We start from the raw sequence: 17,302 nt of genomic DNA on the forward strand, positions 1-17,302 counted from the left end.
AAGTCTGGAATATACATGTCTAAAAAATTTTACGCATTTGGATTCCGTGAGGGGTATGGTGAGTTCATGTGAGATTTTATTTTTTGACACAAGTTAGTGGAATATGAGACTTTGTAAGAAAAATAAATAAAAATTCCGCTAACTTGGGCCAAAAAAATGTCTGAATGGAGCCTTACAGAGGGTGATCAATGACAGGGGGGGTGATCAATGACAGGGGGGTGATCAATGACAGGGGGGGTGATCAATGACAGGGGGGGTGATCAGGGAGTCTATATGGGGTGATAACCACAGTCATTGATCACGCCCGTGTAAGGCTTCATTCAGACGTCCGTATGCGTTTTGCGGATCCGATCCATCTATCAGTGCATCCGTAAAAATCATGCGGACATCTGAATGGAGCTTTACAGGGGGGTAATCAATGACAGGGGGGTGATCAGGGAGTCTATATGGGGTGATCACCACAGTCATTGATCATGCCCCTGTAAGGCTTCATTCAGACGTCCGGATGCGTTTTGCGGATCCGATCCATCTATCAGTGGATCCGTAAAAATCATGCGGACGTCTGAATGGAGCTTTACAGGGGGGTGATCAATGACAGGGGTGTAATCAATGACAGGGGGGTGATCAGGGAGTCTATATGGGGTGATCACCACAGTCATTGATCACGCCCCTGTAAGGCTTCATTCAGACGTCCGGATGCGTTTTGCGGATCCGATCCATCTATCAGTGCATCCGTAAAAATCATGCGGACATCTGAATGGAGCTTTACAGAGGGTGATCAATGACAGGGGTGTAATCAATGACAGGGGGGTGATCAGGGAGTCTATATGGGGTGATCACCACAGTCATTGATCATGCCCCTGTAAGGCTTCATTCAGACGTCCGGATGCGTTTTGCAGATCCGATCCATCTATCAGTGCATCCGTAAAAATCATGCGGACATCTGAATGGAGCTTTACAGGGGGGTGATCAATGACAGGGGGGTGATCAGGGAGTCTATATGGGGTGATCACCACAGTCATTGATCACGCCCCTGTAAGGCTTCATTCAGACGTCCGGATGCGTTTTGCGGATCCGATCCATCTATCAGTGCATCCGTAAAAATCATGCGGACATCTGAATGGAGCTTTACAGGGGGGTGATCAATGACAGGGGGGTGATCAGGGAGTCTATATGGGGTGATCACCACAGTCATTGATCACGCCCCTGTAAGGCTTCATTCAGACGTCCGGATGCGTTTTGCGGATCCGATCCATCTATCAGTGCATCCGTAAAAATCATGCGGACATCTGAATGGAGCTTTACAGGGGGGTGATCAATGACAGGGGTGTAATCAATGACAGGGGGGTGATCAGGGAGTCTATATGGGGTGATCACCACAGTCATTGATCACGCCCCTGTAAGGCTTCATTCAGACGTCCGGATGCGTTTTGCGGATCCGATCCATCTATCAGTGCATCCGTAAAAATCATGCGGACATCTGAATGGAGCTTTACAGGGGGGTAATCAATGACAGGGGGGTGATCAGGGAGTCTATATGGGGTGATAACCACAGTCATTGATCACGCCCCTGTAAGGCTTCATTCAGACGTCCGGATGCATTTTGCGGATCCGATCCATCTATCAGTGCATCCGTAAAAATCATGCGGACATCTGAATGGAGCTTTACAGGGGGGTAATCAATGACAGGGGGGTAATCAATGACAGGGGGGTGATCAGGGAGTCTATATGGGGTGATAACCACAGTCATTGATCACGCCCCTGTAAGGCTTCATTCAGACGTCCGGATGCATTTTGCGGATCCGATCCATCTATCAGTGCATCCGTAAAAATCATGCGGACATCTGAATGGAGCTTTACAGGGGGGTAATCAATGACAGGGGGGTAATCAATGACAGAGGGTGATCAGGGAGTCTATATGGGGTGATCACCACAGTCATTGATCACGCCCCTGTAAGGCTTCATTCAGACGCCCGTATGCGTTTTGCGGATCCGATCCATCCATCAGTGGATCCGTAAAAATCATGCGGACATCTGAATGGAGCTTTACAGGGGGTTGATCAATGACAGGGGTGTAATCAATGACAGGGGGGTGATCAGGGAGTCTATATGGGGTGATCACCACAGTCATTGATCATGCCCCTGTAAGGCTTCATTCAGACGTCCGGATGCGTTTTGCAGATCCGATCCATCTATCAGTGCATCCGTAAAAATCATGCGGACATCTGAATGGAGCTTTACAGGGGGGTGATCAATGACAGGGGGGTGATCAGGGAGTCTATATGGGGTGATCACCACAGTCATTGATCACGCCCCTGTAAGGCTTCATTCAGACGTCCGGATGCGTTTTGCGGATCCGATCCATCTATCAGTGCATCCGTAAAAATCATGCGGACATCTGAATGGAGCTTTACAGGGGGGTGATCAATGACAGGGGGGTGATCAGGGAGTCTATATGGGGTGATCACCACAGTCATTGATCACGCCCCTGTAAGGCTTCATTCAGACGTCCGGATGCGTTTTGCGGATCCGATCCATCTATCAGTGCATCCGTAAAAATCATGCGGACATCTGAATGGAGCTTTACAGGGGGGTGATCAATGACAGGGGTGTAATCAATGACAGGGGGGTGATCAGGGAGTCTATATGGGGTGATCACCACAGTCATTGATCACACCCTGTAAGGCTTCATTCAGACGTCCGGATGCGTTTTGCGGATCCGATCCATCTATCAGTGCATCCGTAAAAATCATGCGGACATCTGAATGGAGCTTTACAGGGGGGTAATCAATGACAGGGGGGTGATCAGGGAGTCTATATGGGGTGATAACCACAGTCATTGATCACGCCCCTGTAAGGCTTCATTCAGACGTCCGGATGCATTTTGCGGATCCGATCCATCTATCAGTGCATCCGTAAAAATCATGCGGACATCTGAATGGAGCTTTACAGGGGGGTAATCAATGACAGGGGGGTAATCAATGACAGGGGGGTGATCAGGGAGTCTATATGGGGTGATAACCACAGTCATTGATCACGCCCCTGTAAGGCTTCATTCAGACGTCCGGATGCATTTTGCGGATCCGATCCATCTATCAGTGCATCCGTAAAAATCATGCGGACATCTGAATGGAGCTTTACAGGGGGGTAATCAATGACAGGGGGGTAATCAATGACAGAGGGTGATCAGGGAGTCTATATGGGGTGATCACCACAGTCATTGATCACGCCCCTGTAAGGCTTCATTCAGACGCCCGTATGCGTTTCGCGGATCCGATCCATCCATCAGTGGATCCGTAAAAATCATGCGGACATCTGAATGGAGCTTTACAGGGGGTTGATCAATGACAGGGGTGTAATCAATGACAGGGGGGTGATCAGGGAGTCTATATGGGGTGATCAGGGGCTAATAAGGGGTTAATAAGTGACGGGGGGGGGGTGTAGTGTAGTGTAGTGGTGCTTGGTGGGACTTTACTGAGCTACCTGTGTCCTCTGGTGGTCGATCCAAACAAAGGGGACCACCAGAGGACCAGGTAGCAGGTATATTAGACGCTGTTATCAAAACAGCGTCTAATATACCTGTTAGGGGTTAAAAAAAACACATCTCCAGCCTGCCAGCGAACGATCGCCGCTGGCAGGCTGGAGATCAACTCTCTTACCTTCCGTTCCTGTGAGCGCGCGCGCCTGTGTGCGCGCGTTCACAGGAAATCTCGCGTCTCGCGAGAGGACGCACCGGCGCGTCCACCCAGAAGAGCAGGGCCGCCGCAAAGACGCAATCCTGCGTACGGCGGTCCTGAGGTGGTTAAACACTTACCGTAGGCCTCTTGCACACGACCATATGTATTTTGCGGTCCGCAAAAAAGACGAATGATGTCTGTGTGCATTCCGTATTTTGCGGAATGAAACAGCTGGCCCCTAATTGAACAGTACTATCCTTGTCCGTAATGCGGACAATAGGACATGTTCTTTTTTTTTGCGGAACAGAAATACGGACATACGGAAACGCAATGCACAGGAGAGCCTTCGATTTTTTTTGCGTACCCATTGAAATTAATGATTCCGTATACGGTCTGCAAAAAAAAAAAAAAAAAACGGACACGGAAAGAAAATACGATTGTGTGCAAGAGGCCTTAACGGGGTCATCCAAGAGTTAGGCCTCCTGCACACGAACGTCTGCGCCCCGTGGTCATGCTGCGGCCCACAATGCACGAACACCGTCCGTGGGGCAGCCGCAGAGGATCGCGGACCCATTCACTTTAATGGGTCCGCGATCCGGCCGTTACGCAAAAAGATAGAACATGTCCTATCTCTTTGTGGAACGGAAGTACGGGACGAAACCCCACGGAAGCACTCCGTAGTGCTCCCGTAGACTTCCGTTCCGTGCTTCCGTTCCGCATCTCCAGATTTGCAGACCCATTTAAGTGAATGGGTCCGCATCCGGGATGCGGACTGCACACGGCACGGTGGCCGTGTATTGCGCATTCGCAAATGTGGTCCGCAATACGACCACAATAGGCCTTAGACAGACCTCCCATGATTGAGATCATACTTGCCTGGTCCCCACTGCTGGGTTCAGTGTCTGATGCTCCTGGGCTGGCTCTTCCTCTCCCTGAAGTGCTTAAAGGGATTCTGTCACCTGGATTTTACCTATAGAGCTGCGGACATGCGCTGCTAGATCGCTGCTAGCACGTCTGCAATATACATTCCCCATAGCTGTGAGTGCTTTTATTAGGCAAAAAAAACAAAACGATTTTATATACAGTTGCAAGAAAAAGTATGTGAACCCTTTGTAATGATATGGATTTCTGCACAAATTGGTCATAAAATGTGATCTGATCTTCATCTAAGTCACAACAATAGACAATCACAGTCTGCTTAAAGGGAACCTGTCACCGGGATTTTGTGTATAGAGCTGAGGACATGGGCTGCCAGATGGCCGCTAGCACATCCGCAATATCCAGTCCCCATAGCTCTGTGTGCTTTTATTGTGTAAAAAAAACTATTTGATACATATGCAAATTAACCTGAGATGAGTCCTGTCCCTGACTCATCTCACCTACAGGACTCATCTCAGGTTAATTTGCATATGTATCAAATCGGTTTTTTGAGCTATAGGGACTGGGTATTGCGGATGTGCTAGCGGCCATCTAGCAGCCCATGTCCTCAGCTCTATACACAAAATCCTGGTGACAGGTTCCCTTTAAACTAATAACACACAAAGAACTTGGATCCAGGGGAGTCCGCCAACGATCGAAGAGTTTGAAAGGAGGGTAAATGATATGTTGATTATGGAAAAAAGTGTGTTTGTTAAGAGAGGTTGTCCTCAGAAGTTTGAGAAATTGTGGAATGATTGGATGTCTCATACTCATATTGTGTTATAAATTATGACAGAAGTTTTCTTACTCCTTTTCATGGGGGGGGGATGGGTGGGAAGGGGGGGGGGGGGGGAAAGAGCGTTAATTGGATATGCTTGGGGCCTTAAAAAGTGTCTGGGGATATATCTTGTATTGATGTTGTATATTGTATACACTTTCAGGTACCCATGATTGTTTATTCCTTACTGCTGTAGTTGGCATTTGTCTGTTGATGCAATTTATTATTGTATTTTGTATTTTATTTTTGTATGTTCCATGGTAAAATGTATAAGTGTCTACAGAAAATGACTATATCATAAAATCAATAAAAACGATTTGATTCAGAATAACACACAAAGAACTAAATGTTACCATGTTTTTATTGACCACCCCATGTAAACATTCACAGTGCAGGTGGAAAAAGTATGTGAACCCTTGGATTTAATAACTGGTTGAACCTCCTTTGGCAGCAATAACTTCAACCAAACGTTTCCTGTAGTTGCAGATCAGACGTGCACAACGGTCAGGAGTAATTCTTGACCATTCCGCTTTAGAGAACTGTTTCAGTTCAGCAATATTCTTGGGATGTCTGGTGTGAATCGCTTTCTTGAGGTCATGCCACAGCATCTCAATCGGGTTGAGGTCATGACTCTGACTGGGCCACTCCAGAAGGCGTATTTTCTTCTGTTTAAGCCATTCTGTTGTTGATTTACTTCTATGCTTTCGGTCGTTGTCCTGTTGCAACACCCATCTTCTGTTGAGCTTCAGCTGGTGGACAGATGGCCTTAAGTTCTCCTGAAAAATGTCTTGATAAACTTGGGAATTCATTTTTCCTTCGATGATAGCAATCCGTCTAGGCCCTGACGCAGCAAAGCAGCCCCAAACCATGATGCCCCCACCACCATACTTCACAGTTGGGATGAGGTTTTGATGTTGGTGTGCTGTGCCTCTTTTTCTCCACACATAGTGTTGTGTGTTTCTTCCAAACGACTCAACTTTGGTTTCATCTGTCCACAGAATATTTTGCCAGTACTGCTGTGGAACATCCAGGTGCTCTTGTGAAAACTGTAAACGTGCAGCAATGTTTTTTTTGGACAGCAGTGGCTTCCTCTGTGGTATCCTCCCATGAAATCCATTCTTGTTTAGTGTTTTACGTATCGTAGATTCGCTAACAGGATGTTAGCATATGCCAGAGACTTTTGCAAGTCTTTAGCTGACACTCTAGGATTCTTCTTCACCTCATTGAGCAGTCTGCGCTGTGCTCTTGCAGTCATCTTTACAGGACGGCCACTCCTAGGTAGAGTAGCAGCAGTGCTGAACTTTCTCCATTTATAGACCATTTGTCTTACCGTGGACTGATGAACAGCAAGGCTTTTTGAGATACTTTTATAACCCTTTCCAGCTTTATGCAAGTCAACAATTCTTAATCGTAGGTCTTTTGAGAGCTCTTTTGTGCGAGGCATCATTCACATCAGGCAATGCTTCTTGTGAAAAGCAAACCCAGAACTGGTGTGTGTTTTTTATAGTGCAGGGCAGCTGTAACCAACACCTCCAATCTCATCTCATTGATTGGACTCCAGTTGGCTGACACCTCACTCCAATTAGCTCTTGGAGATGTCATTAGTCTAGGGGTTCACATACTTTTTCCACCTGCACTGTGAATGTTTACATGGTGTGTTCAATAAAAACATGGTAACATTTAATTCTTTGTGTGTTATTAGTTTAAGCAGACTGTGATTGTCTATTGTTGTGACTTAGATGAAGATCAGCTCACATTTTATGACCAATTTGTGCAGAAATCCATATCATTCAAGGGTTCACATACTTTTTCTTGCAACTGTATATGTAAATGAGGCAAGTAAGGAGGGGGCTGTTAGCAACGTTTCTGGTGCCCAGCCACACCCACTGTGAAGGAGCCCAGCACCGCCCGCATCTTCCAAATCTCCTCCTTGCTCCCCGACGTCACCAAGTTAGAGCGCCGTAATCTCACGCATGTGCGAGTATGTGGCATGTCAGTGCCGGCATAGTCTTCCTTCCCTGTGCTGGCATCAGCCTCAAGGAATGAACTGCGCATGCGCTAGCTGCGAGATTACGGCGCTCTTACTTTGTGACGTCCGGAAGCAAGGAAGAGATTCGGAGGATGCGGGCGGTGCTGGGCTCCAGAAACGTTAGTAACAGCCCCTTGAGCTCCTTACTTGCCTCATTTACATATAATCGTTTTTTTTTGCACTGAGAGCTATGGGGAATGTATATTGCGGACGTGCTAGCGGCGATCTAGCAGCGCATGTCCGCAGCTCTATAGGCAAAATCCAGGTGACAGAATCCCTTTAAATCTACATGCGTTGACTGGGAGGACACGTGACCTCTGCAGCCAATCACAGGCCGAGGAAGTTACAAGATACTAAGCTTCGCTACTGCGCTGCCTAGTACCGAGAAAAAGCAAATCCTGGTATCTTATCGATCCGGGTGAAAAAGTTCAATACCAGATGCAACCCTAGTCTGTGATCAGTAATAACGGTTTTAATTCCCCAGATGTCATGGTCAACTGTGACCATCTGAGCAATGAAACCCCAGGAGCGCTGCACTCCCGGAGCCTTAACAGCACCCTCATGAGATCGAGGGAGCTGTTTGGCTGCATTCTGAAGGCTCTAACGCCTACCACAGTGAAGTTCCTATGGATCCCTGCCTTCCACAGGAGCAAAGCGAATCTTGCATAGGCTGCAATGTGAACTTATTTCAATCTATGGAAAAATTAAAGTACACTGCTCAAAAAAATAAAGGGAACACTTAAACAACACAATGTAACTCCAAGTCAATCACACTTCTGTGAAATCAAACTGTCCACTTAGGAAGCAACACTGAGTGACAATCAATTTCATATGCTGTTGTGCAAATGGGATAGACAACAGGTGGAAATTATAGGCAATTAGCAAGACACCCCCAATAAAGGAGTGGTTCTGCAGGTGGTGAACACAGGACCACTTCTCAGTTCTTATGCTTCCTGGCTGATGTTTTGGTCACTTTTGAATGCTGGCGGTGCTTTCACTCTAGTGGTAGCATGAGACGGAGTCTACAACCCACACAAGTGGCTCAGGTAGTGCAGCTTATCCAGGATGGCACATCAATGCAAGCTGTGGCAAGAAGGTTTGCTGTGTATGTCAGCGTAGTGTCCAGAGCATGGAGGCGCTACCAGGAGACAGGCCAGTACATCAGGAGACGTGGAGGAAGCCGTAGGAGGGCAACAAACCAGCAGCAGGACCGCTACCTCCGCCTTTTTGCAAGGAGGAACAGGAGGAGCACTGCCAGAGCCCTGCAAAATGACCTCCAGCAGGCCACAAATGTGCATGTGTCTGCTCAAATGGTCAGAAACAGACTCCATGAGGGTGATATGAGGGCCCGACGTACACAGGTGGGGGTTGTGCTTACAGCCCAACACCGTGCAGGACGTTTGGCATTTGCCAGAGAACACCAAGATTGGCAACGGCCACTGGCGCCCTGTGCTCTTCACAGATGAAAGCAGGTTCACACTGAGAACATGTGACAGACGTGACAGAGTCTGGAGACGCCGTGGAGAACGTTCTGCTGCCTGCAACATCCTCCAGCATGACCGGTTTGGCATTGAGTCAGTAATGGTGTGGGGTGGCATTTCTTTGGAGGGCCGCACAGCCCTCCATGTGCTCGCCAGAGGTAGCCTGACTGCCATTAGGTACCGAGATGAGATCCTCAGACCCCTTGTGAGACCATATGCTAGTGCGGTTGGCCCTGGGTTCCTCCTAATGCAAGACAATGCTAGACCTCATGTGGCTGGAGTGTGTCAGCAGTTTCTGCAAGACGAAGGCATTGATGCTATGGACTGGCCCGCCCGTTCCCCAGACCTGAATCCAATTGAGCACATCTGGGACATCATGTCTCGCTCTATCCACCACAGACTGTCCAGGAGTTGGCAGATGCTTTAGTCCAGGTCTGGGAGGAGATCCCTCAGGAGACCGTCCGCCACCTCATCAGGAGCATGCACAGGCGTTGTAGGGAGGTCATACAGGCACATGGAGGCCACACACACTACTGAGCCTCATTTTGACTTGTTTTAAGGACATTACATCAAAGTTGGATCAGCCTGTAGTGTGTTTTTCCACTTTAATTTTGAGTGTGACTCCAAATCCAGACCTCCATGGGTTGAAAAATTTGATTTCCATTTTTAAATTTTTGTGTGATTTTGTTGTCAGCACATTCAACTATGTAAAGAACAAAGTATTTCAGAAGAATATTTAATTAATTCAGATCTAGGATGTGTTATTTTTGTGTTCCCTTTATTTCTTTGAGCAGTGTATAAACATTAAATTCGCTGTTTTACCTCCAAAAATATTTAATAAAAAGTGATCAATAAGAACTACAAAACGTCCCCCAAACAAAATTCACACAGCTCTGTAGACGTAAATATAAAAAGTTATGGGGTTAAAGAGGACCTTTCATCAGTTTTGACATAGGCTAACTATGGTATTACCTTGTAGAGCGGCCCCCACTGATGCCATGGGTGTTTTTTTTTTTTCCCTCTTTCAAAAGCCCACCCCCCCCCATTCGTCCGCTGTTGCCCCCCGTTGATTTGGCGCCTTGTATTCTAATGAGCAGTATCGTCGCAATGGGGCGGAGACGCAGTCTTTTGCTGTGGGCGTCTCCTTCTCCCTGGCTGTGAGCGAGATCCAATCAGAGCGGACCACTCACAGCCAGGAAGAAGGAATCTCGAGAGAACTTGAGCTCTCTCTCTCTGGCTGTGATCGGTCCACTCTGATTGGATCACGCTCACAGCCTGGGAGAAGGAGACGCCCACAGCAGAAGACTGCGTCTCCGCCCCATTGCGACGATACTGCTCATTAGAATACAAGGCGCCAAATCAATGTGGGGCAACAGCGGACGAAAGGGGGGGGGTCTTTTGAAAGAAAAAAAAAAAAAAAACACACAACATCCATGGCATCATAATTAGCCTATGTTAGAACTGAGGAAAGGTCCTCTTTAAGGCCTCATGCACACGACTGTTGTTGTGGTCCGCAAATTCACTTCAATGGGGCCTGCAAAAGATGCGGACAGCATCTGGAAGTTTTCTGCATCATATGCAATATAAAATTGTGCCATTAGAAAGGACAACTTGTCCCTCAACAACAAGCTCTCATACGGCTATGTGAAAGAAAATGTCCAAAAAGGGATGGTTCTAGGAAGGCAGGGAGAAAAACAAAAACGGAAAATCGGTCAGCCAACCACACTGACAAGAGGAAATGTCAACATTTCCCAGAGGAATAACAGAGCAATGGCACAATGCAAAGCTGTAAGAAAAGTGGTTTTATAATTCTCATTGTATCGGGATTGGGAATACAATTATTTACTTACAGGTTAGGGCTCATGCACGTGACCGTATGTTTTGAGGTCCGCAAATCACGGTTCTACATAAAACAGATCTTGGCCATGTGCGCAGGGCTGTGGAGTCGGAGTCGAGGAGTCGGAGGCAATTTTGGGTACCTGGAGTCGGCAAAAAAATGAACCGACTCCGACTCCTACTAGATTTAAATTGGAATAAAAATTTAAAAAAAGCAAGTTTAAATGTCCCAATTCACAAAACGTTATAATTAATTACCGTATTTTTCGCCCATAAGACGCACCCAGGTTTTTGAGGAGGAAAATAAGAAAAAAAATATTTTGAACCAAAAGGTGTGCTTTTGAACTAATGGTGGTCTGCGGATGACACTGCTATGGGGGCATCTGCGGATGGCACTGCTATGGGGGCATCTGCGGATGGCACTGCTATGGGGGCATCTGCGGATGGCACTGCTATGGGGGCATCTGCGGATGGCACTGCTATGGGGGCATCTGCGGATGGCACTGCTATGGGGGCATCTGCGGATGGCACTGCTATGGGGGCATCTGCGGATGGCACTGTTATGGGGGCATATGCGGATGGCACTGTTATGGGGGCATATGCGGATGGCACTGTTATGGGGGCATATGCGGATGGCACTGTTATGGGGGCATATGCGGATGGCACTGTTATGGGGGATCATTGTGGGTGCATCTGTGGATGACACATATATAGCATCTTATCTAATGTGTCATCCACAGATCCCCCCCCATAACAGAGTCCCTGTGTAGTGAATGGGGGCCGGCATCAGTTTCTGTAATGGCAGCGGGGCCCGGTGCCTCCTTCATTCATAAATTGGGCGGAGCAGGCGCGTGACGTAGTGAGCTACGCTACGAGCGCCCACCCGGCCTCCTGACTGCCAAGAAGTTAGTAGTAAGCAGTACAGCGCTAGATTTAAGATGATTGGAATACTTTAACAATACCCACAAGTTAGATATGATTACCGTATACTATGGTGAGCGGGGCCCGGTGTAGTAGAATACAGTGACTGCACCGGGCCCCGCTGCCATTACAGAAACAGATGCCGGCCCCCAGCCCCTCCTCCCTCTCAGCCTATTCACCGGATGGTCGCAGCATTCGCCCCATAAAGACGCACTGCTATTTTTTCCCCCACTTTTGCGAAAAATACGGCACTTCTCTACTGTAAGAATAAAGGCCAATGCATGCAGTGCGTCACGTTACCGCAAAACGAACACGTTAAGTGACCATGAAGAAGCATGCTTTTCATATGCTTCACTATATGGCACGCAACGCACAGTTAAGGAGCGGCAATACTTATACTTTCCATTGTGTTGTGTTCCGCTGTTACAGGGAACGCAACGCCCATGGTTAACCTAGCCTCTCACTGATAACTGATTAAGTAAATATGTTTTTGCAGGACTAGACACTTGTATAAGGGACGGGAATGGATAGTCAATAGCTCAAGACTGAAGCTGTAAACCATTTGAAAAACTGCTGTCATTCATCTAAGGCCTCTTTCACACTTGCGTTGTTGGGATCCGGCATGCACTTCCGTTGCCGGAGGTGCCCGCCGGATCCGGAAAAACGCAAGTGTACTGAAAGCATTTGAAGACGGAACCGTCTTCCAAATGCTTTCAGTGTTACTATGGCAGCCAGGACGCTATTAAAGTCCTGGTTGCCATAGTAGGAGCGGGGAGCAGGGGAGCGGTATACTTACAGTCCGTGCGGCTCCTGGGGCGCTCCAGAATGACGTCAGAGCGCCCCATGCGCATGGATGACGTGATCCATGCGATCACGTGATCCATGCGCTTGGGGCGCCCTGACGTCACTCTGGAGCGCCCGGGGAGCCGCACGGACGGTAAGTATGCTGCTCCCCCGCTCCCCGCTCCACTTTATCATGGCTGTCAGAAAAAGCTAAATGTCTGCTCCGGCAATGCGCCGAAACAACGTTTAGCTTAAGGCCGGATCCGGATCAATGCCTTCCAATGGGCATTAATTCCGGATCCGGCCTTGCGGCAAGTGTTCCGGATTTTTGGCCGGAGCAAAAAGCGCAGCATGCTGCGGTATTTTCTCCGGCCAACAAACGTTCCGTTCCGGAACTGAAGACATCCTGATGCATCCTGAACGGATTTCTCTCCATTCAGAATGCATGGGGATAATCCTGATCAGGATTCTTCCGGCATAGAGCCCCGACGACGGAACTCTATGCCGGAAGACAATAACGCAAGTGTGAAAGAGCCCTAAGGCTATAAAAACTTGTAAACTCAGATTGTTAGCTGAAACTTTAAACATGACTATGGGATTCTACTAGGGAAATCATGTTTTACAATAAATGCCCCTTCCCCTGCCCCGTCCTGGATCCCCCCACTGCCCTATCTTCAGCAGAAGATCAGCGGCTCCTAGCCAGTAGTTATGTGGTAATGACATGTATGTTGCCTTTCTTTCCTTCAAGGAATGTATAAAATACATTCGCATATTAAATACAGAGGAGTCGGAGTCTGAAGTATCAAAAATTGAGGAGTTGGAGCATTTATCTACCGACTCCACAGCCCTGCATGTGTGTGCTGCCATTTTCTTTTTCACTTCAATAGAAATGTCCTATCCTTATCTGCAAACGGACAAGAATAGGACATGATCTATCTTTTGCGGGGCCGTTGAACGGATGTGCAGATGCGGAGAGCACACAGTGTGCTGTCTGCATCTTTTGCGGCCCCATCGAGATGAATGGATCCACAAAAAATGCAGAACAGATACAGACCAAACATACGGTCATGTGCATTAGCCCTTAGGAGAAGTGACAAGTTCTCTTCAAAGAAGATCTGTCAACAGCAACAGTCACAAGCTATAGCACCGCTGCCCCTTTCCCAGTCGGTTAGCGCAGTCCTAGGAAGTCACTCGGTCTCCTGACTGCTGCGGCCAGTCACAGTAATTTCTTTCTGTGTCCATTCCGTTTCCGTATTTTCGTTCCGCAAAAAATAGAACATGTCCTATTATTGTCCGCATTACAGACAAGGATAGTACTGTTCTATTAGGGGCCGACTGTTCCGTTCTGCAAAATACAGAATGCACACGGACGGCATCCGTATTTTTTGCGGACTGCGAAATATATGCAGTGCATGAGGCCTCAGGTCCCTGCAGGGACTGGAAGCACACGGGAATGGGGCAGTGGTGCCAGCATGCTAGGTGTGTTTTTTCTTTTTAATGGTCCACTGGTTAGGAGCACAGGGTCTGTTGGCTACTAGGACGGACCACCCATGGCTACCTGCACAGTACCAGCAAGGTGTATGAGAACAGACACATCCCATGCACACATTGCTTTATCGTTACATGTCGATTCTTTGTGCGATTCTTTTGTGCAGATTTCTTTCTTTTCAATGCAAGGGTGAGACTTGTGCGGAAACGCAGAGATCTGCACCAAAGTTTATGCAGATTCTCTGTAAACCTGCCGCCGTGGCCTTCATCGCCACATGGCTTCCTCAGCAGCCGCTCTGCCGGAGGCGCACTCTCTCACGTCTGGTGGGGCGATTCCAGTTTCTGCATCAAACACTTTACTAGTGACAGTCCCTTTTACTCTAGTGTCACACGAACGTGTTTGGGCCTGAACCTAAAGTCATGAGATGGCCACATTTCCTGGACTGACTGCGACTCGGCTGACCCAAACTCACCGCAACATAATAACTTATGATCCTGTGCGTTCCAGCCTGACCGCGCGTCTACTGTACTGTATTCACATGCTGTGGGTGAATATAGCATAGTGGACAAACGGGTTAGATATTGATGGCCTTTCCTCAAGATAGGTCATTAATATCAGGGGTTGGACTGTCGATCAGCTGTTTGGGGAGACCAGGGCGCCACTGCCTCCTTGCAGCTTACCAAGCATAGCGCCGTACATTGTATAGTGGCTGTACTTGGTATTGCAGCTCAGGCTCATTCACTTGAAAGGGACTAAGCTGTGCCCTAGCCATGTGACAGATAACTGTTCCATCCCAGGCCTAGGAAGAGGCTGCCGCGCTCACCGCCTCTTCATACAGCTAATCAGCAGGGGTGCCTGCTGATCTGATATTGATTGCCTATCCTGAGGATAGGTCATCAATAGTCTTGAGCGAACTTGTGTTTTAAGTTCGGCGTCTAAAGTTCGGGTTATCGAAGAATCGTGTTTTGGATTCCGCTACCAGGGACCAAGTTATGGTCCGTGGTAGCGGAATCCATAACGCGATTCTTCAATAACCCGAACTTTTGAAGCCGAACTTAAAACACAAGTTCGCTCAAGACTAGTCATCAACTTAGACAACCCATTTAAAGTGGTTTTCCGAGATTACTGATGACCTACGGCACTGTGCTTGGTATGGTGCAACCAGGCAAAGGCGCGCAAAGGAAAGCAGGTGCCTTCTCAAACTGCTGATTGGCAGGGGTGCTGAGTGTTGAACCCCCACCCATCAGATACTGATGACCTATCCTGAGGATAGGTCATCACTAAAAAAATAAAAAAACTTTTATACAGGCGTATAGTTGGGAACAAATGTTTGGAGAAACAGTGGTTCCGCTGATTATCGCCTCGTCGTCGGTTTCCACAGGGTGGCTGCGATCCGGCGGCCACAACCTCCTCCACCCACAGCAGCCAATGGCCACACATAACATCCATTTACCGGCAGAATGGTGCAGCCACAGCTTCATTTCCTCCCATTTTCTGTCTAGGGGTCTGCAGGTCAAGTGTGGGGCGTATGTAACTTCCCTATCTGGCTGTAAACTGGTGTGCATTAGGCGTTATATCGCAGAACCGCACAGCTAGCAGACGTGCTGACAACCCTACGGTAGGACCCTCCCCCACATACTCTGACTAGGTGACGAAGTTAGCTATGAGTTACCCTTGCCAGGTCTCTGGTCACCGAAAGTGTCCGCTTCCCTCCAGAAGAAGGAGGCCACACTCTGCATTAGGCTCAGCATGTCCACCGGCGTCACGCGTCCAGATGCGGTACCGCTCTTCCGATAACACCTGAAGAGCAGCTGTCTTCTGCAGAGAAATCACAAGGGGAATCGTGACGTCATGACGTCACGCTCCCGCGGGAGCTCGGCCGCCGAAGGGTGGGGAAGGCGCTTTACTGATGGCGGTGTATGGCCCTGTACACACTCTGGATGGACTTTTCTCTATCTGAGCACTATAGCAGTGACTTATATTTATCTTGGCACTATGGCAGTGACTTATATTTATCTGGGCACTATGGCAGTGACATATATTTATCTGGGCACTATGGCAGTGGCTTATATTTATCTGGGAACTATGGCAGTGGCTTATATTTATCTGGGCACTATGGCAGTGGCTTATATTTATCTGGGCACTATGGCAGTGACATATTTATCTGGGCACTATGGCAGTGGCTTATATTTATCTGGGCACTATGGCAGTGGCTTATATTTATCTGGGCACTATGGCAGTGGCTTATATTTATCTGGGCACTATGGCAGTGACATATTTATCTGGGCACTATGGCAGTGACATATTTATCTGGGCACTATGGCAGTGGCTTATATTTATCTGGGAACTATGGCAGTGGCTTATATTTATCTGGGAACTATAGCAGTGGCTTATATTTATCTGGGCACTATGGCAGTGGCTTATATTTATCTGGGCACTATGGCAGTGACATATTTATCTGGGCACTATGGCAGTGACATATTTATCTGGGCACTATGGCAGTGGCTTATATTTATCTGGGCACTATGGCAGTGGCTTATATTTATCTGGGCACTATGGCAGTGACATATTTATCTGGGCACTATGGCAGTGGCTTATATTTATCTGGGCACTATGGCAGTGGCTTATATTTATCTGGGCACTATGGCAGTGACATATTTATCTGGGCACTATGGCAGTGGCTTATATTTATCTGGGCACTATGGCAGTGGCTTATATTTATCTGGGCACTATGGCAGTGGCTTATATTTATCTGGGCACTATGGCAGTGACATATTTATCTGGGCACTATGGCAGTGACTTATGTTTATCTGGGCACTATGGCAGTGACATATTTATCTGGGCACTATGGCAGTGACATATTTATCTGGGCACTATGGCAGTGACTTATCATTATCTAGGCACTATGGCAGTGACATATTTATCTGGGCACTATGGCAGTGGCTTATATTTATCTGGGCACTATGGCAGTGGCTTATATTTATCTGGGAACTATGGCAGTGGCTTATATTTATCTGGGCACTATGGCAGTGGCTTATATTTATCTGGGCACTATGGCAGTGGCATATATTTATCTGGGCACTATGGCAGTGGCTTATATTTATCTGGGAACTATGGCAGTGGCTTATATTTATCTGGGCACTATGGCAGTGGCTTATATTTATCTGGGCACTATGGCAGTGACATATTTATCTGGGCACTATGGCAGTGACATATTTATCTGGGCACTATGGCAGTGGCTTATATTTATCTGGGCACTATGGCAGTGGCTTATATTTATCTGGGCACTATGGCAGTGACATATTTATCTGGGCACTATGGCAGTGACTTATGTTTATCTGGGCACTATGGCAGTGGCTTATATTTATCTGGGCACTATGGCAGTGACAT

The sequence above is a fragment of the Bufo bufo genome, chromosome 1 (genome assembly GCF_905171765.1).
Source record: "Bufo bufo chromosome 1, aBufBuf1.1, whole genome shotgun sequence".
Taxonomy (NCBI): domain Eukaryota; kingdom Metazoa; phylum Chordata; class Amphibia; order Anura; family Bufonidae; genus Bufo; species Bufo bufo.